The 12,887-nt window shown below is 38.6% G+C and overlaps 1 long non-coding RNA gene across 1 annotated transcript in view; it reads right to left on the minus strand.

Annotated features, from left to right (window-relative positions):
• The window catches only part of LOC135321116 (uncharacterized), a 162,573-nt gene that overhangs the window by 19,469 nt on the left and 130,217 nt on the right, over positions 1–12,887 (minus strand). The window lies entirely within an intron of this gene.

A 12,887-nucleotide genomic window follows, 5' to 3' on the forward strand; every position in this document is an offset into this window, starting at 1 on the left:
GAGCAGACGTAGATAGAAGTTCTGAATGTTGAAAACAGGGTTATATGAGTAATAGAAGCATGGGGCAAAGAGGATAGAGGGAAAAATGTTCATGGTATGTGAGAATATATTGCTTTGACTCTTTGCCTTCCCATGAGATTCAGATGAAGTAGAAGATTGACTTTAATAATTTCATGGAAGTATTTAAAATCAAATTCTGAGTATGGGGGGACATTTTTAAATTTTGGTATAAAGACAGTCTAAAAGAAAATAATGTACAAGGGAAAATATTTGCACACATATGGTCAACAAAGTATATCTCTACTATCCAAGTGCATTTTTATTTTAAAAAAAAGGACAAATAGCTCTAGGAAAATGGGCAATAATGGAAATTCATAACAGAGGAAATACAAATGGGCAACAAGCATATGAAATGGAGCTGAACCTTGATAGTGGTCAGCAAAACACACAATAAAACAAAATGAGATATCACCATTTATCTGCTAGCTTATACTACTGATAAAAATGTGAATTGTTATAGGTTTCTGAAAAGCAATGGCAATACTTACTAACATTTAAAGGCACACCTGTCATTTCCCCCAAGATAACTACACTTGGGAATCCGCTCCTAGAAATAAAAGTATCTGGCTGTGAGGATGTAAAGACAAGGTTATTTACTACAACCTTGTTTGTAGAAGAAAAATTAAGTAAATAATCTTTCAACTCTTTGACAGAATAAGAATGATAAACCTTATTGTGGATATTTAGAAGAACAACACATCTTTTAAGAGGGATGAATTTGATGCATCATAACATGTAAAAAACCAAAGTAGAATAATGTGTATTGTATGATCCAATTTTTGTGAAAGACAAAAACAAACCAAAAATATATTCCCATTTATTAGTACATAGGTTTATATGAGCATGGAGAAAGGTGTGGAGATGTACAAACAGGCTATCTCCCTCAGAAAACTCAAACTGAAGGGAGTTAGAGAATAAATGTTAACTTTTTAACTACAATTGTTTGGTTTTACTTGTTACAATGAGACTCATGACTTTACTACCTATAAAGAAACTCTAAAGAAATGAAATAAAGATTTCAGCTGCCAGTGAGGCCACTATGGAAAACAGTATGGAGACTCCTTAAAAAACTACAAATAGAGTTACCATATGATCCAGCAATCCCACTCCTGGGCATATACCTGGAGAAAACTCTCAATTTGAAAAGACACATGCATCCCAATATTCATAGCAGGAGTTGTTACAATAGCCAAGACATGGAAGCAATCTAAATGTCAACTGACAGTTGATTGGATAAAGATGTAGTACACACACACACACACACACACACACACACACACACACAATGGAATACTACTCTGCCATAAAAATGAATGAAATAGTGGTATTTGCATCCAACATGGATGAATCTAGAGATTATCATACTAAATTAAGTCAGTCAGACAGAGAAAGACAAATACCATATGATATCACTTATATGTGGAATCTAAACAAATGACATAAATGAACTTATTTACAAAACAGAGAGAGACTCATAGACATAGAAAACCAACTTATGGTTACCAAAGGGGAAATGATGGAGGGAAGGATAAATCAGGAGATTGGGATTAGCAGATACAAACTACTATATATGAAATAGATAAACAACAAGTTTCTTCTGTATAGCACAGGGAACTATATTCAGTGTCTCATAATAATCTATAATGAGAAAGAATATAAAAACTATGTATACATGTATATGTATGACTGAATCACTATGTTGTATTACACTAAAAACTAACACAACATTGTAAATCAATTACACTTCCTTAAAAAAATAACAATAGTGCTGAAGATTTCAGTTGCCAACATACAAATGTAATTGTGAAATAACTTGAAGTTACTGTAATTTTTGCTTTCATTTAAGAAAAATCCTCTAGCAAAATAATTGTCAAGATAATATAAACTACTGAGATGTTTCTAAAATCTTGAGAAGATTTAAAAACTGTCGATTTTGCATATTACTCTTGGAGTAATAGACATGTTTTTCTTACTGGATCATTTAGGAACCTGGGATTATCTAAGGCAGATATATAAGGCTTGATATCAGAAACCTTTCACAGGCCTTAAAAGAAACCATTTAGAGCTTCTGAACATGAGATTATACAGTCTAGTAGGTTTTTGGCTTATAGTCATAGGAAAGTAATGTAAACAAACTGTCTGGAGTTACCTGCATAATCCTGGATTCTGCCTGTTTCTCCAAGGGGATTTTATTTGGATCTTCAATTGCCCTCTTAGATTCCAGAATGGTGGCAGCTGATCATGTACCTTCCACACAGACAATTGGGAAATCCTTCTCTGAAAAATCTGACCAACCCAAAGAGAAAATACCCACACACACTGACTTTGCAGATTCCCTAACGATAAAGCTCACCAGATAATTCTATAGCAAATCCCGCAGTCAACAAAAGCCACCCATGTGTTTAGAGCATCCCAACAGCTTGCTGGTGTCTCATTCTTCAACAGAAGGAGGCAACCAAGAACCATCAGAAGGCTGACATGATTCTAGCTTTCTAATATGAGAGAGAACAAAGCAAACAAAGAAGAGGAAGTTGGAAGAAAATAACTCATGAAAAGAAAAAAAAAAAATGTAAAAATCTTCAAAAAGCTGTTGTCCATATCCTGAAAGGGACCAGAAGACACTGTATGCATGGAAATAATAATAGGCTGTAATAAAAAAAAGAACTCTTGAGAATTAAATGTTATCATAGCAGGATGGGAATACAATACAAACATAAAAGATTACAAGATATTTATCCCCCAGTATGCTTTTTCTCAGGATGCTACCTGATGAAGTTCCCTGAAAGCAGTACAGTAATTGAGGAGAAAAACACAGGATCTAGGAAGCTGATACTCACCCGGGAGACAGCGCAGGGATTCCTCAGGAGAGAAGCCTTAGGATGGCGGGTGTGCCCAGAGGCAGAGCACCCCCAGCCCATGCTGGAGCAAGCCCAAGACTCCAGTAGGAAATACATCTGGGAATACAATTTCCAGCACTGTATCAGCTCCTGTTTGAGATCATGCGTCTCAAGCAATTTAGATGGAAATAAAGTTGACATGTCCTGGAAAATTGTGCTACAAAACTCAAAAAGTGGGTTTAATGATGACAAAGACATTGATGAAACACATGCAGCTCTAAAATGAGGAGAACAGTGAATTTACCACAGAGTTATTGTGAGGATTAAATGAATTGATAAATGTAAAGCGTCTAGAACAGTACCTGGAACATAGGGAGAGTGACAAAGATATGATGATGATGATGATGGTGATGATGCTGGTTATCACACTCTAAAGTTAGGCCTGCTGGAACACTGGCTCTGTCACTAGTTGTTTTACCTTGAGAAATTTACATAACTCCTTAAACCTTGGTGTCCTCATCTATAAAATGTGCGTAACAATGACACCGACATCATACGTTAGTTTTAGGGACTGAATTAGTTGAGACAATGTATGCAAAGTACCTAACAAATTAAGCACTCCATGAATATTAGATATTGATAGTAATAATTTGTTTGTCATGGCAAACAACAATATTTTAAAATTTTGAGAAGAAAAATTGCCACTATTTTTATATTGTTCCAACCATGGCATTTGTATTACTCTGTGTTATTTTAAAGTATTACAAACATTTGGTGTTTCTGCATCACTCAGTAATTATATTTGGCATCTGCCATGCACATCATCAGAATGATTTGCAATAAGTCTCTAAAACATTTGTGAGACATTCAGACTTTTTGTAGTTTGGCTCTCATAAGTGTATGTCTTTGTGGTTTGGGATTTTGCCTTCTCTTAGATTATTTCCCAAGGGCCTCAGGAGGTAACGCAAACAAGATTTGCTCGCAATGCTCTGCGTGGCAAGGATCCCAGCTTCACAGCCACAGCAACATTGGCAACTCCCTCAACATCTTTGACTTCAGCATTAAAATCAAAATGAAATGCTAATTGAATAGTTTTTAATGGTTTTGAATGTGGGTGTTTTTCAAAATTGCTCTAGTATTTTAAAGTCTTGGTCCAGAGTTCTACTTGCTGCTACCAAGTTCCCTCCCCAACTCTTCATTGTGTATCTCCATCCCTCAACATGCTTTAAAGTTTTCAGACTACGTATGCACATATGAAAATTGTTACGTTTTTTCTAGATTTTTAAAATAATATTAATCTCATCATTTTACCCTAAAATGAATGATTTGTACTGAGAGTAATTTCTGCCAGTTACATTATCCTTTCTAAGGTTCTTGTAAACTATGAGGCCTCCAGGGAAAAAGGAGACAGTTGGGTCTTTTGCAGAGTTGCTGGTTTTTCCTTCATAGGCTTTGGAGTCAAATCCCAACACTGTTCATTGTTAACTGTATGACTGTATTAGAAATGCTAGTTCTTGCCTTCCTGTTAATCTTCCAAGAGAGTCTGTGGTAATTTGTTACAAGAGCAATAGAAAACTAATTACACCTCCTGTTGAAACATGGCCATCTAAGAGCTGAGTAGTCACATCACCCTCTCTGACCACAGCCTGGAAAGGTTCTCCTGTTTTAAAAATCCATGTCATTATATTGGGTCCACCTGGATAATCTCCTCATTTCAAGGTCTTTAATCACATCTGCAAAATCCCTTTTGCCATGTAAGGCAACATATTTGTGACTTCTGTGAATTAGGAGTGTGGACATATTTGGGGGCCATCATTCTGCCTACCTCAGGGACCAACCCTGACCCAAGCTGAACCCAACATATCCTCTCTCTGGAAAATATGAATTTAGAAGACCGTGCTTGGTTTGGAATGTTACATAGAGTTGTGCTGGGTTACAGAGAGAAAGAGAATGAAAGAGACAGAAAGAGAAAAGCAGAGGGGAATGACATCCTGTGACCCTTTAGAGATTGAAGGATTACCTCTGGACTTTCCAGTTGCTGTTCCAGGTCTGTCTGGCCCTATTGATACTGGAAAGCTGACATCCAATCATGTTTCTCTCCTCGTCCCACCTGCCTATCTAAACTTCTAGAAGGCAGGGCAAGGGATGAGAGCAGAGCACTTGCCAGATGGCATCAAAGATGGCCTGACTCTATGGAGTTTGTCCCAATGTGTTTTTGGTAGTTCGTGGAGCCATGCGATCATGGAGTAATGGAAGGTGATGATTGTGTGTTAAGGCTCCAAATTCATCTAGGCCTTGAAAACAAGGTGGTAACAGCTATAATTCCCTCAAACCCTAGGCCTCCAGGTATGAGAGATGAGTGAACAGGAAAATGTGTAAAAGAGGGTATTAAGAGAAAAGGGTTTGCTCAGGTTCTTTGTCCATGCTGTTGATTTCATGTATACCTCTCAATTCTGACTTGTCTTCCTAGATAAATCTTAATCAAATATCTTTCTTTCAAGTCTTTCTTGACCCTCTGAAGTAAAAGTCACTCTTTCAATTTAGTCAACAAATATCTGAACACTCACTATGTGCCAAGAACTTGATTAAGTGAGGAGAATACACATGTGAAAAGACAGGGTAGAGTTGTCCTCTCTTGAATTCCACTCTGGAACTCTGCTGGCACTGACCACTTCTTACTTCATATGAGGGTTTCTGTGTCTTGTTGAATTGATGAATGATGACCCCACTGCTAATAGGCAACCCCTTGAAAAGGAGGCACTGGGTCGTGTTCATTACCAGGTTCCTCATGGTTAGCATATGCCTGCCCTAAGGTAAGTGAGTACAGTTCAACAAATATCTGTTAAACACCTATTGCATACACTGTACTAAATGCCATCATGAACATAAATGAAATTTAAGAAGGCCCCTGCCCAGAAATTTCCAGTAGAATGTGAGAGATTGATCTCTACACAAAATATAAAGAGCAACAGAAGAAAATGGGTCCCAAAAGCCATAGGAGCAATGCTAGTGCTGAAAGGATGACTGTGAGATGGAGCAAACATATCTTCATAGGGGCCACTTCGACCTGAGTCTTAAGGTATGGGTAGGATATGAATGGCCAAGAGGGCAGAACAGAGAAGAAGGTTGCCATGATGGGTAAGGGCTCAATGAGGAGTGGATTTCTGTTTTGGGGACAATGTAGACACCAGCTTTGAAAGAACACAGGCCCTGTATTGGAGAGTAGGAAGGGGTAAGATGGATGAGAATATTAGAGCTGGATTATGAAGCGCCTTGAATGCCAGACATAAGATTGGGGACTTTCTTCTTTCCTTCACTCCCTTCCAAACTGAAAACAACTTGAAATTGTAGAACAGCCCTTGTGTCTCAGGTAAGTGAACATTTCTCAGCCCTTGTATTTTCTCAGCGACTACATAATTAAAACTTATTGACACAGCTGTGAACTAGTCATGAAATTGTTCCCTGGGCATTTCTAAAGCAATATACTCTTTATGTTAATTTATCCATGTTGACAGACTACATCTAATTAAATAGCTGACTGTGCAATGGATTGTATGAGGACTCCAAATGTAGATAAAAGAAAAATCAACCCACTCTTCTCTGGAAATCATACACAGAATGGTTACACTGAACAAAAAACAATAGATATGACCCAGTGACAATTCTCTTTTCTCCAAGATTATTTAAAACCTCCCTCAAATGCCTGCTCATCTACAAAGCTTCCTGAGCCCTTCACTCAGAATGGCACCCCCTTCTCTGCTCCCAAAGCATTAACGTATAGCTGTGTTACAGCACTTCACAGACAGGCTGACATATAGGAGACTTGGTAGTCTGTGTGTCTTTTCTTCCATAACTGGTGGGCTTGCTTTTATGAGTAATCATTATAGCTAATATTCATTGAGGGCTGTCCTGTCTGTCAGGTTCCCTGATAAGTGCTTTAAAAGAATTATCTCATTTTTCATCTAACAGTCTTTTCAGGTGATACTACAATTTGTCCTTATTTTACAGATTTAAAAAAAAAAAAAATTAAGCCAGGAACGGTTAACAATTCCAAGTTTACACAGCTGGTAAGAATAGTGTCAGCCCTAATTTAAGACCATGTCACAACCACTGCCTCATACTGCCTTCTGAAACAGGTAGAGGCTGTGTCTTATCCATCATTGTCACCCCACTGAACCCATATGAGTGCCTGGAGTGAGTTTGTGCTCAGTCAGTGCTGACGGGTGCCGGGTGGAGCAGAAACGCCAGAGAGGATGAGTATCCTTGCTGTGACTGACTGGTGTCTGACTCCTCTGCTGTGAAAAGGAGGAGAGTGCTGGAACATGTGTCAATCTCTCTGTAGAAGTGTTTTGACTGGTAGCTTTACAATAATGAAAGAGAGATTGACATGAATGAATATCAATCAGTGTAACTCAGCACTGAAGTTCAAGACTAAAAGTACCTAAGCAAATTTAATCCCTAAAAATAACTGCCATTAAACTGCCTTGGGTAGAGATTCAAACCCATTTCTCCCACATAAAAGAGGAAGAGGAGGAAGAAAAGGGGAAGAGGAAAAAGTAAAGTTTTACTCTGCAGTTTTGACTTCTGCATTTCTCGACTCAAATCCAGCCTAGAGAGCAATCTCCCCACATAAAACTGACAACAAAAATGGGTGTGCATGCTAAGTTTCAAATGAATTATACAAACAAAAATCCTCATTAGCTATGTGCAGAGAGAGAGAAAAAAAAGTGTGGAACAAACATATAAAGAGTGAAGGAGAAACTCTGCCCTACAGATGGGAGAAAAAGAGAAGGGAAACAGGAAGACACAGAATAATAAGCACAGATTGGTTTGGCTGAAGCAAGCAACAGAGTAGGGCACTATAGGATTGTGTAAACACATAAAACATCTTTTTATCAACCACCTGTTGGTGATTTGAACTTCATGCACTGACCCACAGTTGTGGTTAGATAACCATGTCCAGGACCGCATTAGGAAATACTAGGAATTAATGTCTTTGGAAGAAAAAAATTATAATACTAGCCTGAAATTTAACTGTACCTGAGTATCTTATTATGGTTCAATTCTATTTCCCTCTTTTTTTGTGTGTATTACTGCTTTCTGCTTTTAAAATTTTCTTTCTAGACACCAGTAATTATTCAATTCATATATATAAAGCTCTTACTATTTTCCAGGCACTGTGCAAAACGTTCGCTACACAAATGTGACTCATCGCGTAGTCTTCTTTCCTGTATGTGTGTCTCCGCTTCTCAGAAGAACACCAGTTATAGTAGATTTAGGGCCCACACTAATCCAGTGTGATCTCATATTATCTCTTTTTTAACTGAAGTACAGTTGATGTATGTTAGTTTCAGGTGTGCAACGTAATGATTGAACATTTAAACACAGTAAGTCTAATAATTGCCTGTCACCATACAAAATTGCAGTATTATTGACTATATTCTTTATGCTGTATATTACATCCCCATCAACCTCATTTTACCTTAACATAACTAATTACATCTGCAAATTTCCTATTTCCAAATAAGACCACATTCTGAGATGCCAGGTGGACATGAATTTAGGCAGGACACTGTTCAATCCAGTATGGCTCTTCCTCTGGCCTCCCCAGATCCACATTAATCCCCTGTGCCATGTGCAAATGCAGTTACCCTGTCCCAATATCCCCAAAAGTCTTAACCTATTCCTTCATTAATTCTAAATCCTAAATCTCATCTAAATACCTTCAACTCAAAAAGTTCCACATTTTATCATCTATATTGGGTATGAGTCAGACTCTAGATCTGATTCATCCTGGGGCAAAGTTCCTCTCCATCTGTGGACCTGTGAAACTAGAAAATGAGTGACCTGCTTCCAAAGTACCACGGTGGAACTGGTGAAGCAGAGACATTTCCATTCCAAAAAGGAGAAAATGGAGGAAATAAAGGAATCTCTGGTTGAAAGAAAATTCTCAACTCAGCAAGGCAAGTTCCATTAGGTTTCAAAGCCTGAGAATAATTTTCTCCACCCTCTGTGTCAAGGGAGGTTCCACCCTCTGGGCCTGTCTCTCTGGCTTCTGCAACCACAGCTCTACCCTCGGAGTCATTTTTCCCTTGTCTTAAAAGGTAGCACATGTTTGCAGCTGGAAGTTCTATCAGCCTTTTCCCCATCTGCAGAATCCCAGAAGTTTGACAGCCTTCCTTCATTTCATTCTGTTCCTGGCCTTTTCAGTCCAAGCTAGTGGTGTTTCTTCTGATATGATGTTCTCGAAAACCATGAGTGTCTTCTGTGTTTGTCAAGGGGATCCACACCAGACACAAGAGGATTTTCCACAGATCCTTCTTGGATAGCCTCATTTCTATTCCTGGCTTCTGTAGAGATAGCTGATTAGATACATGAATAATACACCTGGTCACACCCAATTGCATTCAGTCAAATTGAGCGGGTTGGGAAGCAATAAGAATTCCACCATCCTTAACTTGGAAGATAGATTCTGTAGTAAAGTAATTAATTATATGATCAATTATCATCTTCAGTAGGTCAAATCCAAGTAATTAAAATTTAAAAGTCAATGCACCATTTAGTCAAATTGCAAAGTACTAATTACTTCACTACAATTATGATTTCCCAAGGCCAATCAACAGAAGCCAAATTAGTAGTGCTTGGCTTAGAATTCTTAACCCTTAATTCAGAGAGCCACATACATCTCCATCTTGATTCCCAGTAGTGGCTGGAAGGAGATTCAGGACAATGGAAGGTTTGTTTCTGCTTTTCTTTCCAATGGGAGAGTATGTTTTAAAAAAGCTGACAAGTCACACTGAGAGAAGAAATCAATAACAAGTTTCTTAAGCAGAGACAGGTGATGGGGAAAGAGGATAGGATGAGTGCAGATGCAGATAATGTGACTAGCAATAGGCATCTAAGGGAGCTCCCCTCTGATAACTTCCATTTTAATTTAATCAATACTTATTGACTTCCAACTATATATAAGATACCATTGCAGACCCTTAGAGTAGAGGAAAATAACAAGAGATTCAAAGTCTCTTTTCTCCTAGAAATTGTATTCAACAGGAGGGATTTAGACATTAAACACTAACAAATCTGGAAAATACATTGGAGGCAGAGCTGGCAGAGCTTTTAATGGATTGGGAATGAAGAGGGAAGGGTTTTTGCCTGGAGCAACTGGGTGAATTTTGTGTGTACTGTAGGCTTTTCTCCCAGGGGAAAGGGGGATGGAGGAATGGAGGTGGGGAGGGGGGAGGTGATGGTCAGATGTTTGACACAAGCATTGAAAGACTGACAGTTATTTCAGGGAACTGGACAGGTTGGCTAGGAAAATGTTGGATTGCCAAGCAATGTTGAGACTTTATTTGTCTTGGTGATCAAGAATTTACAGTGGAACCAATCTGCCCTGTAATTTTCCCCATTCACCCTCATCTGCAGAGGCATCAGCATGGCTGTGATAATAGCTGCCAAATCTTCCCCAACCCACAACTTTGGCCCAACTTCATTGGTCCAGGAATGAGCACTTGACCCAAGCTGAGCAAGAAGAGTCTTCCTTAGATTTTTGGATTTAAGATGAGAGACAGATCTGAACACTCTTGTTGCAGTTGTTAGACATAATAATCAAGTGTGGGTTTTTGGGGGGGCAGGCAGGGGTGAGCATATTCCCTACTGTATGGCAAAAGCAATGCAGTGGTGAGAAAATGAAACCAATGTACTGAGAGACACCATGATAATAATGGATCACACAGATAGACTGTGCTTTGTGCTCTGCAAAGTTCTAAACATTTGTCATATGTTGAATCTCTGAATGATTAAAACAAATCTATGAGGTAGAAACTACTATAATCATCCTCACCTTATTTACAGGGAAACTAAAGCACAGAGAGTTGGATTTCTTGCCTAGCATGTAAGACATGGAACTAAGATTTGAATGCAGGTTTGTTAGTGCTGGTATCCATGCTTTTAACCACCATGCTGTACTGCCTCATGTAAGAGAAAAGGGAAATCCTATTGCAGTTGAATTGATTTGAGTTTCTGCTCCCAATTGCATTCCTGCCCATGATCTTGTTTGGTTTATTGCTTTCACAGTTTCTGTTAAGCCAACATTTTCCCCCCTTTCCCTTAAGCTTCTCATGTTGAGTTTCAGTAATTTCAAAACAAAAGAGTCCTCATACAAAAGTTGGGTCCCAGAAGTGAAATGGTTCACTGATACCCCTGAACTGTGAAACTCATGGAGTGGAGCAGGTTGGGAAGCAATAAGAATTCCACCATCCTTAACTTGGAAGATAGATTCTGTAGTAAAGTAATTAATTGTACGATCAATTATCACCTGTCATTTCTTAAGGCTTAGACTATATGCCCACAAAGATCTAAATTTAGGCAATGTGGTTAAAAAAAAAAAGTTACTATTGTTTTAGCCTTTAACAAGATGCTATAGGAGAGACAAGCCTAAACTGGATCTTTGAACAAGATAGTTCACACCAGACTGCATTTCAAGTTATAGTCAGTTCAAGCTTTGCTGAATAGGAACAATATATACATTCTAAGAGTAGGTGCATAGGTGCAGAAAGCTTGGAAATCAGGGTATCGCAGAGCAAGCTTACTTTAAAAGAGAGAGAAATGAACAAGCCTCACAAGTTCCTTCAACCGCATTCAAGCATTTCTATTCTTACACCTTCTTGCCCATAAAGTGATACCACCCTGTATAAAGCAGAGACACCTGGAATGCCTCCTAAGAGCATTCTTTAACCAGGTCTCTGAGTAGATAATACGCCTCTCCACTGTAGCCCAGTTTCTCATCCCCAAGATCTGAGGCAGGAGCTTCAAAAAAAATCCTGGGGAGAATGCAGGTCCCTGGGTTTTATGATAAGATGAAAGCAGTGTTAGGGCCAGGACCCTGAGAAGATTCCTGAATTACTAGCAGTTATAAACCCCTTCAAATGAAACTGCTAAGCAACTGATTAGGGGTTAAGAGAGTTGTGCTGCCAGAAAAGCTCCAAACCGAGACTTGTGGTTGCCAAACCTTGTTCCAAATTACTCTCTCACACCCACTCGTACCTAATTATTCTTACCTCACAACATCATGCACTGTGAAGGATTTCAGCAGAGAAACTGCTCCATTGGCTTCCTCACGGGATGCCCCGAAGGATACTGGAAAAATAATGTCTAAACGATGTGAATGAGGGGCAACCAAAGCGGCCAAAGAACTCACATTCTTACTCTGCAAGTTACTAAATGGTGCTCTTGGTGTTTTCTGATCTATTTCCCTCAGTATCTTTCTCCAGCAGAAGCCAAACATCAAAGAGTAGGGCCTAGAATTATGAACTTTTAACAACGTTCCCTAAGAGATTCTTATGCATTCTGATGTGGAGAAACACTGCGCTACGCAAATAATAAAAGGTTAACGTGACGATGACCACCATCCTTATGCTCAGGAGCAGCAGCGCTGCCCCAAGCCCACATTATGCAGAGGCCCTATACCTTGATTGAGCTAATCCTCTGATCTGAATATGCTACCTATCCTCTTATTTTACATCCTATCTTTCTTCAAGATGCAGTTAAAGTCTCACCTAAATCAAACTCTCATCGTTTATAATGACCTCACATTGTCTTTACCATTTGTCACCTTTATCACTTATTTCTCAGCTTTTTTAAAAAATTGAAATATAGTTGATTTACAATACTGTGCTGGTTTCAGGTATACACCTGAAGTGCTTTGGTTTTACATATATATAAAAGTATATAGATTAAACATACATATATATTCTTTAGATTCTTTTCCACTGTAGGTTATTATCAGATATTGAATATATCTCCCTGTGCTAGACAGAAGGTCCTTGTTGTTCACCTGTTTTATATACAGTAGCATGTATCTGGAGTAGATTGTATCATTATTTGTGCTTGTTCATCTCTTTGACTCCTGGAGACCCAGTGTTATACTCTTACCACCTGCCTCTAGCAATACCTTTCATGCAATTGATACTCCAGAAATTCTCACTGTCAACT

This window comes from Camelus dromedarius, chromosome 1 (genome assembly GCF_036321535.1).
Source record: "Camelus dromedarius isolate mCamDro1 chromosome 1, mCamDro1.pat, whole genome shotgun sequence".
Taxonomy (NCBI): domain Eukaryota; kingdom Metazoa; phylum Chordata; class Mammalia; order Artiodactyla; family Camelidae; genus Camelus; species Camelus dromedarius.